The 20,914-nt window shown below is 40.9% G+C and overlaps 1 protein-coding gene and 1 non-coding gene across 3 annotated transcripts in view; one reads left to right on the forward strand and one right to left on the reverse strand.

Annotated features, from left to right (window-relative positions):
* The window catches only part of LOC125763901 (tubulin monoglutamylase TTLL4), a 73,081-nt gene that overhangs the window by 47,507 nt on the left and 4,660 nt on the right, over positions 1-20,914 (reverse strand). The gene's annotated exons all lie outside the window — the stretch shown is intronic.
* On the forward strand, positions 9,723-9,795 carry Trnaa-agc (transfer RNA alanine (anticodon AGC)). The gene has a single exon. It is a non-coding gene; the product is annotated as a tRNA-Ala (tRNA).

Raw genomic sequence — 20,914 nt, forward strand, 5'->3', positions numbered from 1 at the left:
TTTTTATTGTGTGTGTTGCTCCATTCGGAAGCTAGTACTGGGATGTTCTTGTGGTACCGAATCCGTGCGATAGAATCATGGTTGGCGGGACCGCTTTTGTTTGCGCGGGGTCATCTAAAAAGAGCTGGAGAGCTGAAAACTGGGAAGCAAAACCCCGGGTGAAGTATGTTTCTATTGTTTGGTGAGCTGTCGGGCGGTTTTTTCTTTTGACTCCTTCCGGGTCGATTGGGGTTTTTTTTTGTTGAGAAGGAGAGCTATCCAAACTCAAGAACGATACGGGTAGCCGTCTCGAACAGGAGTGTGCCGGAAGGAGTTTCTGGGCGGAAAATACATGCGCCAGGGTGCTTGTGTTGTGGGCTCGGAGTTGTTCGATCTAGTCGAGAGAAAGGATATCGTGCATAAATCGGAGAAAGGCACAGCAAAGAAAGAAGGTTTAAACCATAATTTTATCCACACGCACCATCTTGAATAACCATTGGCAAATTATATGGTTTTCTACTTGTGTTTTTTCGCTCTCCCCTAAATGAATAATTTGAAGTTCAAAATAAAATTCGACACGTATTGTAAAGGTGCAGTGCAACGTCAAATGTTGCTTCGGTTTTGCGCACTCACTTGTGATCGGTTAATTATAGCCGTGCAAGGATGACGTGAATTGTGACGTGAGTTCATCAAAATTGCAACTAATCGTTGGGTGTTTTACGTTGCGCTACAGTAGAATAATTAATTCAGTACTTGAATTTGAAGAAACGCTTTAACGGCAATAAAGAAAATAAATAAATCAATAATATTTTATACTTTCTTTTTCTTGTCATTTCCCTTGATTTGTCTAAGAAGCTTGTGAGGTTGAGATCACTCTTCAGACAGTAGGGAAAGAGTGTATTACAATAGAGATGCAAAATCTCGTGCATGGGGACTGATTTTGAAATCAGTACTACACCCGAGGAAACGGAACGTGTCGTTGAGAAGTCAATTGGTTTTGTCAACACTTGAACACTATACACAGGCACAGCGCACAGCAAAAGAAACGAAAAAATCAAGGATCACCGGAAGAGGGTGTCCCTGCTGTGCAATCGGACCATAAACCCTACACCGCGGGACCTGGGGAAAGTCTTCCCAGTTGCCTTACGAAAAGTAAAAAGAAGTCACCGACACGATGGGGGGCCACCCGGCGATGAAAGCTGGGAAAATGCGCGCCCTATTCAGAACCTGGGCAATTCCGGAGTTTTTTTGTGTTATCGTAAAGGTGAACGTGAGGACCTTTCGCGCGTTGTGATTAGTTGACGTTGTTCGGTATGTTGAAGCTGACGGAGTCGGAACGCTTAAAGTGGTTTTTATTGGGCTACGACTAATCGCGAGAACCGGTGGGAGGTCGTGGATGAGTAGTTTCCTGGGAACCGAAACACCACCAATCAACCAGGATCGATCGATCGAAGTTGTCGCGGGCAGGAAATTTGTGTTTTTTTTCCTTCGCTCCATCGTCTCAAGTGTTCTGTATCGATGTTTTAGCAATCAAAACGTTGTGCATGGTAGTAAAAAACTTCTGCTGTGGTTGTGAAAAGCGAATAGGAAAGGAAACTACAAGTATGGGAAATTTTCGTTACAAAGGTGCACGTAGAGACATAAGTAGATATGCAAGATGCATCTCGGTTGGGAGTCCTAATCTATGTGAAAAGATTTGTATTTTAAAATTCGTTTGAACTTATTCGTGCAAAACTATTTGTTGCAAAAACAGAGCAAAATAACGAATTAAAAAAATGTAACAACTTGGTTGGTTTTAGTTCTTTTCTCATTTATTTTAAATGATTTTTGTTTCATTTATTTGCTTTCATGTTCTGGTTGAAGTTTTATTTCTTTTTATTTATTAATTTTATCTATTTGATCTATTTCGATTATTTTAATTTCATTTGAAACTTTTGTTACTTTTTCTGCTTTTTCATTTGATTATTTTAGTCAATAACACATTCGGTTATAATTCAATTTTCTACATGTTTAAAATTCTTTTTGTTTTTTTTTCAATTTTATTATTGGTTTAGTTTTTTTATAATCTAGAAACTTTTGTTTTCAACATTCTTGTCTTTTTTCCTTTTTGTTCTTGAAAAGTTAATTTAAATATTTAGTTCGTTTGTTAATTTAAGCTAATCTTTATTTTTATCTCATTTATCTAATTTTGTTTGTTAGTCTAACGTAACATTAACGTTTAATGGAACTGCTTAGTTAAATTTTTCTTAATATTCATACGTTTCCATCTTGTTTATCTACTGTAATATTTTTTTCAATGTCATTTTATATACTTTGAGATTAAATTTTCAGGTTATAGTTCCGCTTTCACATTAATACGATAAACAAAATTAAAAACTCGTCTTTTTAATCGTGGAGACATCGTATGAAGAGACTGACATTAAAAATAATTTCTTAAAGTTCAAAAATCCAATTGGCACCATTGCAAGCCTCACAGCCCAAAATGGTACTTCGGCACTTGTAATTTACTGACCCCATCATGTCAACGCGCCATTAGTCCAATTTGTCCTGCAAGAGCTGTCGAAATACAGTCGGCTGAATAGTAATGATATAAATCTATCGCTTCTCAGCACCTCCCAGATGGTGAATTAGAAACTGCAAAATAATCACACCGTGTGACCTAACGCCAAAGGTGTTGGCAAATTAGTGGCATAATAATATCCATATAGAATGAATGGTGGGACTTTGCGGTAACAGACAAAAAAAAATCACCCACAGAAACATACACACATGACGCTCGATGTTTATGCAAGCCTGTCGAGTAATTATTGTACCAATCGAACGTTTTGATGTTGGCTTTTGCATCGATCGGTTCGCGGTGGAAGGTATCCGCAGAAAGACATTTCTGTGCTGAGTGTGGAAGATCGGTGTCATAACTCACTATCATTAGCCTGCAGAGTCGGAGAAACTTTCAACAATTATCCGAAATGGTAGTACGGACAGTACGGATAAGATGAAGGGAAAAATCAGCCACCGGGCAAGCAATGCAATCGATCGTGAAGTTGTACTAATTTAGAGTAAACTTAACATCATGCTAATCATTCGCCACAAATGAAGCAAAACCCGAAGTGAGCTAGATTTATTACAAACTTTCAAATGCTTACAACACCCGCCCGCATAGTGTTTGGGGAGGGTTTTCAATGGACACTCGAGTACGACACCGATTGGGTGCCTTTCTTCTTCACCGTCATCGCGAACTCGTAACCCCTTTCACAACACGGAATTTAAACTTCATTGATGAAAAGGGAGCACGTTTGATGGGCACATTGGGGCACATTGCTGCGGGTAGCTGTTTGTGGACTTATTGGCAACTTGTGCACAGCCATGAAGGCTTTCGTTGGTCCTAATCATAAGATCCATTACTTAATGAACCATCTTGCCATCGGTACACAAACGTCCAGTCCGCTAGATGGTTCACGGTTTGGCCCCAACGGTCAACGGTCTCGCGGTCCATTGTCTTCCTGTCCTGCCCCCGCAACAAACTCCCATCTAAAAGCTTGTCGAGTGGGCGTACAGCTTACTTTCTACCGTAGATTATGGCGGCAATGGCGGCAGATAGTGCTTGATTACAGATTGTCAGCAACTGATCTCCACCGTACGCACCCACACGGTTGCTTCACTATGTTCACCCGACTTGGTTGCAAATCTTCAGCTCCCCGTCTCTCTTTCTCTCTCTTTCTCTCTCGCTGTTTTTCCCACCTTGTCTCACTGAGAAACACCGGTTGGGGTTGTTTTGCTTCAGCATCTTTTTGTTGTTATATGGCATTAATGTTTTGAAAATGGCGTATAACACTTTCGGTGTGTAATTTTCTGTTATATCGCGGTACCCAGCTCCATGCAATAGGCATAAGACAGTGCGGCAAACGTTTGCTCTCTTCCTGCTTCAACGTTCGTAGTAATTTTTCGCCCTTTGTAATGCTCCATTGTGGCGTTTCTTTTTTTTTTTGGGTGCTGAATGAATAAATGAATGAATGGTGTACCATCGATGAGAAATCGATACGAAGGGTTGGAAACTAGGGGGGTAAGAGTGTTCGATCAGAGGGTGCGAGGTGAGATTGGTAGCATCCCCCCCCCCCCCCCCCCCCCCCTCCAAACGGATCATTGTCGATCGTCGACCAGCTGAGGCCAACATTTGCTCCACAAATTAGTGAGCGGTTTTTCGGCAGCGAAACACAGAAGGCTTGATGGAACAATTGCTTCTTACCCCTTACCGTACGGGTGTGTTGTTTGGCGGCAAAGTTTTGCCGCTTTCTTTACTGGCTGCGGTTGAATTGGAAGGTAGCGGTCTCTGGCTGAACGCGTCGGATCGGATTGATGCGGGAACACGGGAACACGAAATGTACCTTTGAATGGGTTTACGTTGTTGTGAAAATATTGATAATTACCGACGATGGCGGCGCGGTTTTTGCTTTTATGATGGCGCCTCTTTTTGTTAGTCGGAGATGGAAACAATTTTTTTTTTTGGTATTTTTCTCAGATGTAGTGATTTGCGGATTGCGTTTTATACTGAATATATAAAAGAATTATTTTTGATTGATTTTATAATTTTAACAAGTTTCCTAAATAATTTAAATGTAAATTTTTAACTTTTCTTCTTTTTATTTTTTAATCCTCATTAAAAACACAATCAGTGATGTTCAATTGAGCGCCAAAAATAAATGCCACCGAGAAACGAATCAATGAGTGCGGGTACCGCCGAAAGATCAAAGGAAATTCGATACTCTCGCGATCAAAGATCGTTTCGCGGGATGAATGAAAACTGGTGAGGAAGTGGTTTGTGGTGGTTGTGGAAAAGAATAGAAAAAAAACCCAAATTGTGTTCTAAGATAAAGTGGAAAATAAGAAAAAGGTTTAAATGGATTTTTTATAAGAAAATTTGTTGTTCATTTAAAGGTGGGGCCTTATCTGTTATAGGAATCATTAAGTATGAGAAACATATTTCATATAAAAGTTCTCTATATTGGTGACAATAATCCTAATAACATCGTGGGGCATGTTAATGTTAATCCATTCCAAATGATCGATAACCAAACATTCCGGAATCGTTTTCATCGTTGCAAATGTGGCCGCAGGCACTCAATCATCTCGTCGTGTGCAACGGTTGGCAATTTGCATTTGACGGAACAGGTAAACAATTCGTTGCTACCGAGAATTCCGCCAGCAAAACCGGTGGGACAGACAGTTCAAGATGTCCATCGACGTTGGTGAATGTTTTCCCCAAGGATTTGTGACACATCTTGACTTCTGCATACCAAAAACAGGAAGATGTCTTACTTGTTAGGGAAGCCTCGACTTTACATCCTGCTGTCTGAATTTGACCGATTTGTTCCATTCCCTGACACAGTGCATTAGTGGATTTGATGACACATTTCTCTTCGCTATTTGTACGCTTGTCACCGGTCGGATGGAGCGAATGAATGAGTTTCGATTGATGCATTGCTTAGAAGCAGACATTCGGTTGCCTTCTTCTGGTGGGCGAATTTTTGTTGTAGTTCCCGTTTTGTTTTGTCCTTCCATTTGCAAATACACCAGTTTTCGTAGGCAGATAGGTAGCTTTTGCAAAAAAAAAACAGGATCCGCTTACACCGCAGGGAAGCCTCCGTTCCGATCGAAACATGGGTGATGTAAATCAAAAACGCAAGAAACATGGATGATGATCGAGACGTTTCGGTTGACGGATGGGCAAATGCAAAACTGCACCTCTTACCGGACATCTGCATTTAAGGTGAGGTGCAATGAGCAAGCAACGAACCGCTTCCGAACGGTGCCAGTGATTCTTGTGGTTTGTTTAACTTCACCGTCGCAGTGTGGAGAAGCGAATTGAAAAGGAACTGATTTGTTGAGACACATGATTGAGCACGGGATGATTGGTTCGTCGTTTTGTATTGATGCTAACATAAAATGGTTTAGGCGGGACAGAATGCTACCGCTGTATGTGGTTTTGTTTCAGGCAAAGAATGCATTTCCGAACTGTGCGGATAAGTTTAAATGATTGGTTGATTTCTGTTGGAAATGTGTGACGGACGGATGATTGAGTATTTTTCTTATTTTTAACACGTGCATAAATATTCAAATAATAATCAAATAATATTATTTTACCAGGCATTCTTATAAAGTAAATCGACAGCAAGGAAATGTCGATTATTTTAGCTTAAAGAGCTTATAATATAGGATTTGTAGAAGGTCCCACTTTGAGTGACTATTAGCTTAATTTGACTTACTAAAAATTAAATTATTGAAACTGCAAAATTTAAAACATTAAGCATTGCTTAAAAAAATATTGTACAAGGTGTTGATTCCAAGACAAATCTTTGTAATGGAAGACGCTTTTGACACTTATTTCAACAGGATGATTCAAAAATTAAATCAATCTAAAGATGTGTAATAAAAAAAAGTTTTGCTTTACTACCGAGAATGAATACGATTGATTAATTTTATGATCAAAGATGGAACGATACACGATAGAAATGAGCTTTAAGCTATGAACATATAATGAATCGTTCGAAAAGGTTTGCTTCTGGAATTCTATTTGTCTCCTTCCAGAATCATAATTCCCAGCTGAATAGCCATTCTTGGGTGGAAAATCTAATTACACACCGTCCACCATAAATCAACTGAATCGGCTTTGAACTGGTATGATGCCATTCCCATAGTGTAAGCCGAACGCTCCGTACCGATCTCCATAGCAACCTGTTGCATTTGAGCGTCCTATTCTTACAGCTTCGAGCGATGAACGGGGAGATCACGCTGTGCGCTCTTCGGGAATCCATGAATAGATGGATTCGTTTTCATTCTCTTCTCATCATCCACGTCCGACACATAACAACACAAACCGAACGAAGACATCATCGCGACGAGACGACACCGCGTGCACTTATCAATAAAAGTCATGCCGTCAAGTTCGAGCCGTAAAGCCGTGAAGGAAAAAGGTGCGAGAAAATGAGGCAAAACAACCAAATCTATGCGTTCGCCCGCACCCGTAAGGTGCTGCTTTTTGTTTAACAGGAAGGTGATCGCGGGCGATGGAGTTGAGTTGGGAGTCAGAGTGCAAGATAAATTACACATCATAAATATTAAACCGAACAATAGCGATATGTCATAATATATGGCGTTTTTATTTTCAATTTCTCATTTCGTCAACAACGACGTCGGCGTGAAAAATAACGATGCGACCGTAAGGTGAGCCTGAGCCCTGTTTGATGTTTCAATCATCATTTTTCTTACGGTGGAAAGAAGTGTTCGCTTTTTTGTGGATTTTGTGGAATGATGGAAGAGATGAAGTTTCTTTTCAACTTCGATTTTTCAGCTTTCGAAGTCATGGGTGAAAAGTGGAAATATTTTACCCAGAGCTGTAGTTTATGCTTTTGGTGAGAATGAACCAGAAAGTGTTGTGGAATCAGCTTGTTTTTCTTGTGCTTTATGTTTGACTTTATTTGTAGGAAGGTCATTCATAATCTGCACCGTATGCATGGAATTTGTTTACGCGATGTTTGTTTGTTTAAATGACAGATGATCGTTCATAAGAAAACACGTTTCAACTCCGTCCTTGGGTGTAATTCTGTTCACGGTAACGCTTAAAAATACTCTTTACACTGTGAAATTACCATGGTAACAGAAAACGACGAACCCGAGCCTGTTTGATGCACATCGGGTTAAGCTGTTTTTGGTAACAATGCATTACCGAACAGTGAGGTGAGAATGGCCGTTCTCCTTTAGCCGTTCCTCGATTTTGGTTTTTTCCTTTGCAACCGCTCATAAAACACGACGTTTTGCACCATTGTCCGGAGAACAGAAATTCAACAGAACAAATATTTGTTGTTTATGGATATTCTAAGGATCGAAATTCCTGGACAGATTGGAGCGTATTTGGGATTGCATTTTTTGTTTGCATTCTTCCTGGTACGATCGTTTGTTTGTTTGATTGGTTTACACCCGGAGATGTAAGTGACCCCACCATAAAAACTTCACACTGGTGGCACATCACTGAGGGTAGGTTGAGATACGTACCGGAAGGACTTACACGACAGCATCAACGTGATTTGTACCATGCTGTGACGTGTGTCCTATACGTGTGGATTGTGCTACAGCTACGGGGTTGTTCTGCAAAAGCCAGCAAACCAATCACGCTTGATTGGGGGCCATAAAACGATCGGTTGCAAAACGTTTTCGTAGAACACTGAACACTGTGGTTGATGAAGAATTGAAAAGCTGAGAGAGAAAATAGTTTTCCAGAAATAAAGTTCGTTCTTTTGTGTGAAGATTGAATAAAATTTAGAAGATATTCTTATAAATTCATAATTCCTGGAGAAGAGAAACAATCTTGCTTATTCAGTAGGGATTTTTGCTCTGAAAATTAAGCAATAAAGTAGTAAAGAGGATTCTTATATATCAGAGATTGTGATGATAAGACCAACAAACAATTATGTTTTTTTCCTTAAAAATTGAATAAAAAGAACCCAAAAAAATGTAAAGTATCAAATTAAACTCAAATGTACGATGCAAAACATCGGTTTAAAATACAACGCCTTGTTTTTTCCGCCTGACGTTGCTCCTAACCGCTTCTTTTTGCTATTTTCTCATTCGTCCTTTCCAGACGCACAATGCAGAACGACGGGAATCGAATTGCGAACGGATTGTTTGAAAAGCATTTCTCTATCCAGCACCGAACGGAAAGTAGAAATGTGATACTTTCGGTACGATTACTATCCGATCGTGATCGGATGTCGCGCGCGCTCTCGATGCGGCTCGAACTGCTGCGCTTTCATGTTATGCCGAATTGTGTCACCCAACTGTGTGGCAGACTCTTCCCGCTGGAAGGACAACTACAAAGCAAACATGCCGCAATAGTGTATGATGGCGGCGCCATCTCTCATACCGGAACCGTTTGGTCGAACGGTGCTTCCGGAACGAGTTTTCCGGGTCTAAAAAGGACAACCGTCTGTCTGGTGACATTGTTGTACAATTTGTAATTTTCGGTTGATGTTGAATCCGAAGCCAGGAAGACGAAATAGATCAAAACTAGGCAGCGAGCAGCCATCCCTTTATCTTTTCCTTGTTGACATTGAGAGTGAGGCAATTGTTGGACGGTTGTTAGAATAATAAATATAAATTTTGATACAAAGTAGCTGATTACGGGTGACGGGTTTTTCTGTGTCCTTTTTTCCACCCCGCGGAGAGCTGATTTTTGGGTTGGTAACTCGAAAGGTAACGTTTTCGGCTCCGTGATATAAAATTTATGGTGACGAAAATGAGGGGTGCAACCAAGGATTTGGTAGCCGAGTGGACAAAAACAAACAATTGGACCGCTATCGGGTTTCAATCGGGCTAGTTTTATCTAGCCGATAATCCGAAGGGCAATATGGTTAGGGCAGCGACCATGAAACAATCTGCTAATGTTGTTGTTTTGCAACGGAATAAGGGATTTCGTTTCGATTTCGATTTGGATGTTTGAATGCGATAGAGAATGTAAGAAGGACAATCATGCTGTGGTGAAGTTTTACTTTTTGCTGTAACCTATCGACATTTTATTCTATTTTTCATTAAATGAGGGAATTCAAATTATATACGTGATGTTAACAAATTTGAGAGCATTTATTTTTTCTGTTAAAAATATATAAATTGTAAATAAATGTCGTGAAAATCACGACAATGTGATACGAAGCCAATCATAACCCTAACGGTTTGTAACGCTTCTGTTCGTATCTGGGGATGTAGCTCAGATGGTAGAGCGCTCGCTTAGCATGTGAGAGGTACTGGGATCGATACCCAGCATCTCCAATAGAAGAGAAAATAAACTGTTTTTTGAGGAACTCTCTCATGCAATTTAAAAACTATTCCAGAAGACTGGAGTTTAAATGTTGTATATTTTCCATTACATTTTTCGCGTATTCTACAAACATACTTTTTCGCCATTCTTTCATTGAACACATTTACGCGAGGGTTTACATCTGTAGAACAATATACTTGATCTGCGCAATTGATAAGGCTGTGCAAGAAAAAAAGGGAAAAAAATCATTGAATAGACTACATGTATCGATTGTTCGACCAATAAATCCCTCACACACACGCAACTATGCTGTTTGATTTTGCTTGATGCCCGTTTGTTGTTATTTCCTTTCGTAAAAGATCGTATTACATCGGTTTGATCGTAAATAAAAATTGCATGAATGGAGTACAATGTGATATCCTTACTTTACCCGTGGTTTTAAAGGACGCAAGAACCCCATGTGCCCGGCACAACAAGTTTATAGTAATTGTTTCTGATTTATGTGTACCATTGTTTATCCAGGTTCTAGCTAGTTGGTTCTAGGATTTCTGATGCAAATCTAATCAGATAACAAGCGAATGAAATGCGAATGGATTCAAATTTCAATAACGAACGTTTTCGATGCGAATTGTAATGCTTATGTTAGGATCTTTTGAAAGTACTTTATAGAAAATAATATTCTTAAATTTAATGAAAATAATTTAAAGGTTGTACTTTCTATCGAAGACTTTGAAGTGAATTTTCGCTTCCTGAATTTATATGTCCAATACAATATCCTCAAGTGAAATTGTTTGGAAAACTGTGGTCTGCTTGGGATAAACTTTCTCTGTAAAAAGTTTACAACTTTCTAACAGTATGGAAACATTTGGCCACACGCCCTCACAGCCGGTAGCCAAATACTCCCATGGCGAGTTGTAATAGTCCTGTGAACTTACAGGGAAATTCTACGGACCACCCGGTTGTACGTTTGCTCGTGGAATACCAACCGGTAGCATCAATTTGCATGCACCTTCGCAATTCCATTTCAAAAACAAGCTTCCTTATCAACGGCACTCCTAGAACGATCACGCGCTTAACGGGCGAGATGTCAACGGAACCAATTTACAGCCACCGGGACCGGGACCGGGACCCTTGGTGTGCCGAGAGGATGCTAAAGATAGTGTGAAGGCAGTGATGAGCAGCGGGTGGTAGGGTAAACAAAACCCGTGGGTCATCCACGGGAGCTAATTCTGATGGTGATGCTTCTGCCTTTTGCCAATTTCATGTATATTTAGGTGAAAGTGGGCACCAACAGTTACTGCCAGAAACTGGTGAACAGCACAATGGTAGAGGGACCTCCTGATGTGAGGTGACATCGTGCAGTAGGCATAGAGCAGCTTCATTTTGTTTGTGTCGTTTTCAACTCTGTGAAGATGAACATGTTAGGATGATCCTTCAAAGAATGCTGATTGAAGGAAAGAGACAAAACAATGGATAGTTTTGACAGCCGGATGATGAATCCTTCATTCATAGGGGCCATATTAGGACACTGTCGTCGTGTCTTCTTCTTTACAAACGAATTCCACAGCACTAGGTGCGTGGTTGGGTGTATCGAGGTTTATTGCTGAGGAATTGCTGTTTCTCCAAAAGTTTGCCTCTAACACAACTTCTCCTGCGTCGAGGTGCTCGTTCTGGGTTAAGAACGCCACATGATATCCCGCGGGAGACTTCACCCTGTGCGCTACGAGTTCTGACGGTTTTCATTGTTTCCAGAACCGATACGTCCATCAACGGCCAACGCAACGAAGACAGACACACGTACGAAGTTAACTGGTAGTTATCGGGAATCATCTTAGCCACCATGTCCAGAATGTTGGCTGTACATGGGATGCCGATATTGGCTGGTCACACCAAATATGGTACGGAGGCACCGGGGTCTCACAGTCTCGCAAGGTCACAAGTACCCACTGACCAGTGTGTGGTGAGGATGATGAATGTGAACAGATATCAAACTGTGCCTTTCATATATGTATGTGCCCCGGAGACACGATCGATCCTCGAGTCAACTCGTCTGAATGCATGCAAACGAGAGGTAAAAGTGTGCCTTCGTTGCCTGCGACGGTGGACGAGATTGTGCCGAAAACATTCGCGGAAGGTCCTCCACGCTCATGATGTGTGATGATCAAGGAAGTGATCAGTCTGGCTTCTTGGTGATGCACAAGTGGAGAGTTTATTGTGGGCATGTTTAGTCGGTTGATCGATTTCATACCGATGTACGTTCCGTGTCGATTGTTTGTTTATTGAATGGCATGCTTTCAGTATCTCCATCGATCTTGCGTTGATCGATCGGGAGTTGATGTGAAGGTGAGTTCTTGTTAAACGGATTGAATCTTTGGGATCTCTATGAATAGTTGCAAAGGAGCATGAGACAATAGTGTATTAGAAGGCTAATTATAGGAGAAAGAGCATTCTTTAACCCAAGTTTATTTCAAATTAAAAAAAAATCTAAATCTTTTAAGAAGTATCCTGAATGCTATTTTCTACGAGAAGATCCAGTTGTCCAATATTCCTGTCAAACTGGTCATAGCATTTTTGCGTATTGATTTGCCATTCAAACACAATCGCAGAAAATCGCCTGACATCGTACTATTTATTGTTATTTGTGTATCAGCTCTCTCTCTATCGCAAAAACGTGACGCGTGTACGACTCGTAAGGGCGATACATCATTTGCAAAAGTCAGCACCGTGTTAAAGCGGTCAGAACTTCCCTTGACACGTGCAAATTGTGTGCGAATGGTTGTTGCATATGGAACTGCAATGAATGTTCAATAAGATTCTCGAAATGGCAGAAAAAAGCATACCATTGCGTGGTACTTTCTGTGGTTATGGAGCGTGAGATAATCATCACCAAGCTGACTGCTTGTTCACGATCCATTTACGAAGTCGATCCAGATTTCCCCGACTTGTGGACGGTTTGCATGCGCGATAACCATCGGAACGGTGTGTGCGTCGTAAGATATCTTCCTGGTGCTTGACTGACGGTCCCACAAGTTTGTGGCCAGGAAGTTTGGGATAATCTCATCTGGGTGAATGTTTGCGGGATGGTATCTTTGTTTGTGTAGCTTCCAATTTCCCGAAGATTTCTTAAGAATTTCCGCAAATCCGAACACACCACTTCACTCGGGTTACGGGCTCATCTGGCGCAATTCTAGGATGCAATGTGTTTGGAAAAAGTGAGTTCAGGTTCTTACCGGTGTCGGAAAACAGTTATCAGCTAATGAATGGAATGTAGCAAACAAAATGATGACAGATTTCATCTCCCTGTGCTGGTCTGCATCCGTTGGCCGTTGCCTATAAGAAGATCCGATGCCCTTGGGCAATTTCGGAAACACGGGCGTGTAAGTTTGCGGCACCGTAGTCACAATGTTTTGCGGTTTGAAATTACAACCAGGCGCGGTGTTTGGTTGCGTGAACTAGCCGGGAGCACAAATTGAGCATTACGGTGCGCAGTGCGGGAAGCTGATATACCACAACTCCACACCATTCTCGATGGCAAACGAGCAGAGAACGCGCGTTCGTAACAAGCCCTGGGGGTAATCGGTGGGTAGCCATTGTGCGACCTTTTGGTTGGATTGTTTCTTTTTCTCCTTCGTCGGGTCCATTTTCCACACAAGGGAGCATAATTGAGGAGGTAAAATTACCATCGGGCTTGATGTTTGGTGGCAGAAGGATGGACAAATTATGATATCATGTTGATGTCATACTGGGCCTCAGCAGCATGCAGCGTGTTTGGCGGATCCGTTTACGGAAGCGAATGGTGAGAAGAATGGTGCCGAAAATTAGTTTGTATATCAACAGAGCTCAATAAGGAAGTGGTCCTGCGGTGTGAAAGTTGGCCGTGAAAATCTAGTTACGGAGTGTGATGTGAAACAATAAACCGTGAAAGGACGATGGGAAGAGAGGAAGTAATGAGGTAATACAATGTCTCATATTCGTATTTATTATTTTGAAATAAATTTTTCAAGATTTTTCAAGACAAAACAATCTTTGCTCAAATACTTCTTCTATCTTAAATGATCACAAAACGAATTTCACAGACGATCGTTCCCAGGCGGCTTAGTTTGTTTGGTGTTGCTTATTTTCATGTACACGTTATCCTTGTTGTCTAACTCCCCTTATGGAAGCAGACCAAAACTGGTGACAGCAACGCAAATCGCAGACATAAGCGACGAACCCGTTCCTAAATCCATTGGCCAGCGTGGATCAAGTTTCAGTCGGTTTCGCTTGCCGCTGCTAAGCTGCTCTGTTGCTGGAGACATCAGTTGTACCCATCAGACAAAAACTCCATTTATGTTCACGGTGTCCAGCAGAGGTTTTGTGTGCGAATTCGTTTGTAGCGTACCGGCAACGGCAGCGTGTCCTTAGCTGCGAACTGTTTTGACGCATCCACACAACCGACCGGGCTAGACAAGGATGATGTGTCTGCTCGTGTTTTTATTGGAGCATTTAGACGACAATGGGATGTATGTGTGTGTTTTTTTGTTCCCCAAAAATAAAAGCCACAAAAAAAAGTAGAGCGCAATACCGAACCGAACGAATGAAGGGATATGAAAAGGAAGCTCCGACGCAATTATTCAATTTTCCCATTATGCGAAGAGTTTCGGGAGGATAAAATTACATGCGCAAACTACGCACTGTACTGCACTTTTGTGGCAACAGAAAGCGGTACCAGTGAATGGCAAACCAAAACCAAAACCGTGCCTTGTACAGGACTCGTGGCAGTGTCCATATTGTTCATGAAGACGCTCAATTTGCGGTTGGATCTTTTGGTGCTCTTTTTTCCCTTCTGTACGGGGGCTACATTGGAACGGTTTGATGCTATTTTTTCGCCAACTAATCCCCGGGCGTAGGTGGAAAACGGTTCATTAAATGTGGACGGTAGCAATCGTCCATAATTAACGTGTTTTTTCTAGATCATCCTGGGTGAAAGATTTGCCGATAGGAAACGGGGATTGTAGCACTGTCTTCGTGGAACGGATTTAGATCGTATCGCACCGATAAGCCACCGGTTCGGTTCAGGACAAACATGATACTTTGCTTCTGAATGTGGTCAGTGAAGATGTCCTGGTTCGTGAGGAGTGAGTGTGCGGTTTTTTTCCTTTTCCTGCTATCCCTTAAACTTTTGCGCCCTTTTGTTCTGCTCATTCAAGTGACCAGTCAGCAAGCCACTTGAGGTAAGCTGATAATTGACCAGTAGTTACCAGTAGTTGCCCAAACCATTTCTACCGGTGAAAGATGATGCTTCAACGCGTCGAAAGTACGATAATTTACGGAACTTACGGTAGAGGATCAGAAGCAATGAAAGAGCATTGCTGTAACCGAAGGAATTGTAGCAGCTAGAAGCGTAGTTGCAAATAATTAGATAATTACTCGTACCACCCAACCAACGGTACGCCAATGGTCTGTTATTTTTTCGAGCTTCCGTTGCTCCTACATTGCTTCAGTATGACTTTACCCAGAACGTGTGGTTCAAGTGTGATAAAAATGAGAGCTTCCTTAACGCAACGAGCTGTGATCACTATTGGAAGTTAAGCCGGAAGGAGCTACTTTTAGCCATGGAACAGGTTAGTTGAAGAGTTCACAAATGACCATGCAACGGTAAGGGACTTGAAATCCTTGGAAGTAGAGCGGAAAATTGAAAGCTATGGCAGTAGCAGCTGTGAAGTGCCTAAATCAATAGAAGCTACCGATGGGAAGGTGTGTCCGAGATAGATTATCGTAGTAAGGTAAGGGAGTTTATGTGAAGATTAAGATAGCTGATAGTGACTAGTGTGTGAAGTTAATATGAAAAATCAACAGAATACTTGTTGATTTAGGCCATCAACTTTGTTAACTGCTTTGTTCTTTCTTTCAACAATTTTTTAAAGGAAAATGCTTTAAACTGAGGATGTGTTTAGTTCTTCAATAAATTGAGAACGAAAAACGAAATATTTAAAAAAAATATGACATTTAGTTTCTCTCTTAATTCAGTTTAATATAATGTCAGATTTTGACAAATGATAAAATGCATCTAAATTGAGAGACTTAAAGAAACGAAATAGCCACACAATAAAGCTATCTTCTCAGCTCACATTTCCCTAAAAGGTGCATTTACACTAAGATTTCCACTCGTTCGTATCTCTCACCTCATGGAAGCAGCTGCTGTTGTCGCCTTGCTACCGATGTGCTGCACTCAAAAACCCCGATTGCCCCGAGGTCATGCTGCGCCATTTTGTATCAACATTATAGCCCATCGGAAACGGTGTTCCTTCTCTTCGCCGCCAGCGCAACCTTTTGCTGGGCCCGCCATGCAGCCGTCCACCAATGTGGAACAAAAGATAAAGATATAGAGTGGAATAAAGCAAACCTAAATGCATACTGCGCGAAGGTGAACAAAGAGCGTGTGTGTGTGTGTATGTGGGGAACGGAGAGACACCACAAAAGTTTCACCCCGGCACTGTGGCCGGAAACAATGGCTACCGAATTGGCCACCGGACAAACACATGTTCACAGGCTATTTGGGATGCGATCCTCTTATGCTGGGTTGTCAACGCAGACACAGTGAAAAAGCGATGCATCGCTACGCCGGTGCAAATGATTAATCGTTTGGCCGGAAAACCGTGTCGATTGTTGCTCGTAGGTCGATCCAAAACCGATGATCGTTTGGTGTGATTTAGAGGGGTTTTTTTTCTTCTTTGCCGCATTTATAGTGGAAGTCCTTTGCGATTGTGTGGCTAGGTTTAGGGTGCGGACAGTTTTGTTGTGTATCAATAATGAAGATATCATACGGTAGGCCAGGGTACGGTGAGTATTGGTACGAGTGGAAGGATTCTCATGCCAAAGGAAATTGTCTTGTGTTTGATGTCAATATTCAACACGTCATTAAGAGTGAAGGATCGCAGAGCACAAGCTGCTTGTTAGACAGTTTAATAATCCTTTTTTGTGGTATGAAGGATACGCTGGAAGGTGAGAATAAACTAAATTTTGTGAGATTATAATAAAATATAGAACATTGTAAATATAAAGCAAAATAAGAATATTTTTTTTGACTCAATATTTTTTAGTTGTATATTTGTTGAAATAAAACGTATTGAAATAGTATAACATTAAACATTTTAACATTCGACTAAACAATATCAAAATTTTAATAATGAAATAGAAAATCGATCCTACTGCATTCGAAAGATTATCAACTCAAATTTATATTCTTCAAACATATAAATTGTATGTAAATCAGGCAAAAAGAAACTATTAGTGTCGCCCAGCATTTGTTAAGCTTCCATTAGTTACGATCAAGGTTTGCTTATACCAGGCCTTCACCTAAGATCCCTCTAAAACTGACTCTAAAACCATCTGTGTGTTCCCTTCCCTTGAGGGGCAATGTATTCCCATCCCATAGTAAAGGTAAGAGGTGACCCTCGGAACACAAAAAAAAGAAAATCACCCAAAAAGAAAATTGCACGAAAAACGGGAAAAATTAATTTCGCGAATTTGTAACGGTTTGTATATCCTGATCGCGGCCTGATGGGTTGCAGACAGGATGCACTTTCGGCACTGGGGCTAAACGGGAAAATATTTGTACCATTGTTTCCTGTTGTTGTGGTACGCATCTGACACCCAGCCGGGGGAAACAACCATTACAAAAAATCAATCTTTTTGCATCGAAAATGTGTGAAACGGCAAATCGATGCCGTACATCGTATGGCATATGGATGACAGTCGTGCCAACGTGCCCGATGATGATGATAGTAATTTATGATGCTTTCGTTTTGGGCATTCGGGAAATTGGCCCCTAGCGCTGGATGAAAAGCAAAGGTCCTTTTGTAATGGCAAACAGTTAACCACGAATGTTTGTAGCGAATAAAGCGGCCATTATCAAACAGATTCCCCGTCCGGATTAAGATGTTAAATGGAAGGTACGGAGTTGTGTGCCGCAGTGGCACAAAATGAGATGTTGTCGACGGAAAAAGGGGAGAGAGAAACATTTTGGGAAGTTTCGGAGGGAAATAAAAGAACCCCGGAATACAGGAAACATACAGCAAGGGCATGCATTGTCGAGACAATATTTTGCAGTGCCAAAAGCTATGCGACAACCAAAATCCGTTTTGTATCGGCTACGGTGTGTCATAATTCGAGGGCTTACCGAGACACGGGATGTCAGTTTTCCATGAAACGAGGGGGAAACGAAACTGTCTGGTAGAGCGATAAGTTAGTTGAACCAACCGTAAGCCATCGGTGGCTTATAAACAACCAGAATCGAACAATAACAAATGTGTTACCGTAACCGTTGCGGGGAATGCTAGAATTGCAAACGATTTCGCTCTGTTTGCTTGGTGATGCGTTTCGGAACGTGTGTCCCGTATGTTTCCCATTTGCAGCATAACTGCAACTGCACGAAAGATTAAAAACGGGCGTGTTTACTCGCTTTGGTTCCTCTGTCAGAAAAAAAACCCCGGGGTTCGTCGCTTATCGCCATGTCGCGTATGAAACGTTGCATCACTTTTAGGAAATAAAGCAAAAATGGACCAAAATGTTGGGAATGTGATTTTATCCCTTCATCAGTACTATTGTACAGGACCCCAAAGCCACTTCCACTGCATTTGATGGTTTATTTATCGGGTAATTTTATTAGTTTTGCAACCAAAAAAAAAACTAGAACATTGAAAGTTGGTCGTTTTCCATGGTCACGTGCTTGTGCTGGTGGATGTACACGAAAGGAAAGTAAATGGCATGATATCGATAGGTGCCATTCGGTGGTAAATGAATGTAATGCATTGTGTGGATTTTATTGCAATTTTTTAAAAAAACATTTTGCACATGGATAAATAGGGTTTTCAAAGGTTTTTTTTTATTAAATAACCCTTGAAGGGAGGAGTCAATTGGAATGTGAACATTAAATGTTATAAACTAGATGAAAAATGATTAATTGTTTAAAAAAAACTTTAATGTATCATAAAACGAGCTTTAAGTCGTTAAAAATTCGCTTTTTGTACACGGAATCGTTGTGCGACGAACTGTTTTTTTATTGCAAAAGCTGGAAGAAAAATCTCATCCAGTCGGTATCCTTTTTCGTACGTTTCAGCGTGTAAAATTCCCTTTCATTGATAGCCGAAACACTGCAGGAAGTAATTAATTCGAGCTGCCATCCGGCAGCAAGTTCCGGTCGCAAACAAAATGTTCCTATAGCTTTGACCACAGCGAGCTGACCGCTGACGAATGAAGTGAGTTACACTTCATTAAAGCGAGCTCGCGCTACGACAAACGAAGCAAACTCCTTCGATTGTTCCGCCACCAGGAAAAAAAGGAATCCATTTTATATCGTCGCGTTTGTCGTTTACAATAATAACCTCAAACACCTGATTGTATCGCAAGACGAAAGAAAAATAAAAATAAAACTACAACAGTGCGACTTCCGGTTTCGTGTCCTGGTACGCTTCTCGAACGTTTGCCGTCCATTGATTGTGGTCTTTCCCTTGTTGATGGATTTTTGTTTCTTCCCTTGTTTGCATTTTTTTTATTTTCCTGTGTGACTAAAGATGGAGAGGCGCGTTTTGTTGAGAGGCGAGAAGAAAATGGCTAACACCGGAACATCAGATTCAGTGTTTTGTTTTTTCGGCTGTTCATGTTACGAGGACAGGTTACAGGACAACTTTCTGGCAACACTGCCACCACGGTACGCGCTTTATTGTAGGTTTCGTTTTAATTCGTTTGTCGCGTTTTATTTTGTCTGCACATTTCAGCAAAAAAAAAAAGGCTTTGCAATATTCGCGTTTTGTTTTTTGTTTGTTTGTTCACCTGCTTGACCGGTGTGGACAAAAGCTTTTTTTTTGTTGGTGTTGTTTTTAAACCAACTCCATGTTTTGTTTTGTACCGTTTGTACGTTTTGTTGGCCATCACAAATGCAATCAAATCGCTTGTTTTTAGTTTGCTTTTGTTTTCTTTTAAGATATTTTTTTTTTGCTCACATTTGATATTTTATTTTATTTCGACGAACTTCCCGCTGAAGTTTGCGTAAAGAAAATAAAAAGTAAAATAAAAAAAAACAAGATTGAAACAAGAAAATGGCGTCAAATGCGATGTAGTTTTATGAAGCTTTCTAGTCATAACAATGATAGAAAGCTACTCAATTTCGTTTCTAATTCTATTGTTGTGACGCAGTTTAACACTAGTATTAGTGTTGTGTGGTTGGCCATAATGTCTCCTTAATGTGAATGTAGCGAATAAATTATGACATCTCTCCACGGTACGATTGATTTGTGGTGCTAAGCTAAATTTGTAGAGTGAAACAAACCTTGTAATTCAAGGTAAAGGTAAAAAAAAAAACAATTCTTTTGCGTTCTATTTCCACTCAATCTACACCCCCGAAAGGAGGACATGTATCGCACCAAGTGTGAACAGTTTTCGAGTTCATAAAACTAATCGTGTCAAGTACAAAATAGTGTTTCTAAATAGCAGACCCCTAGTTTCGAATAGTAACACTCCACGTGCAAGGGGTGTTTTTGTGGGTAAAATGATTCAGAACGCCCAACGCTCCCTGGTTGGGTGCTGGTACTGATTTGCATATTTTTATTGTTTGTTTATTTATCAATATCTTTTATGTGCGAAGTGTTATTCTACGGTTTCTTTGTTGGACTGGTCTGAAGTTTGTATGCCCGAGCGAGGAAGCAAACCGGGAACACAATAGTAAAGGTACTTGCGCCAACATGCGCATTTCGATTCACATTAAATTTATGCTCCACCGCATTCGTGAGGTTTTTCGATTGTCGGTAAGAAAAAGAAATAAACACGGTGGCAGTGAATTGGATAAAATATCAGAAGGCCGGTATACACTAATCCTCATTAATGCGAGCCTTAGCATGTACAGGCGATGTTACGAAGGACTTCCTGTTCGCCATGCGTTACAGAACGAAAGCGCGGTTGGGGACGAGAAATGTATGTAAATTTAAATGAAAATATTTTCTCTCACAACAACACCAATCGGAACGGCGATTGAAGGAGAACCGCAGCAACGTTGGACAGGGCAGTTGTTTGCTTTTGTTCGCTTTTATTCTCGCTTTCCTGCTAGGTTGGAGGACCATCCTCCACATCGAGATGGTCCGGTTTGATTGCATT

This window comes from Anopheles funestus, chromosome 2RL (assembly GCF_943734845.2).
Source record: "Anopheles funestus chromosome 2RL, idAnoFuneDA-416_04, whole genome shotgun sequence".
In the NCBI taxonomy this organism is placed as follows: domain Eukaryota; kingdom Metazoa; phylum Arthropoda; class Insecta; order Diptera; family Culicidae; genus Anopheles; species Anopheles funestus.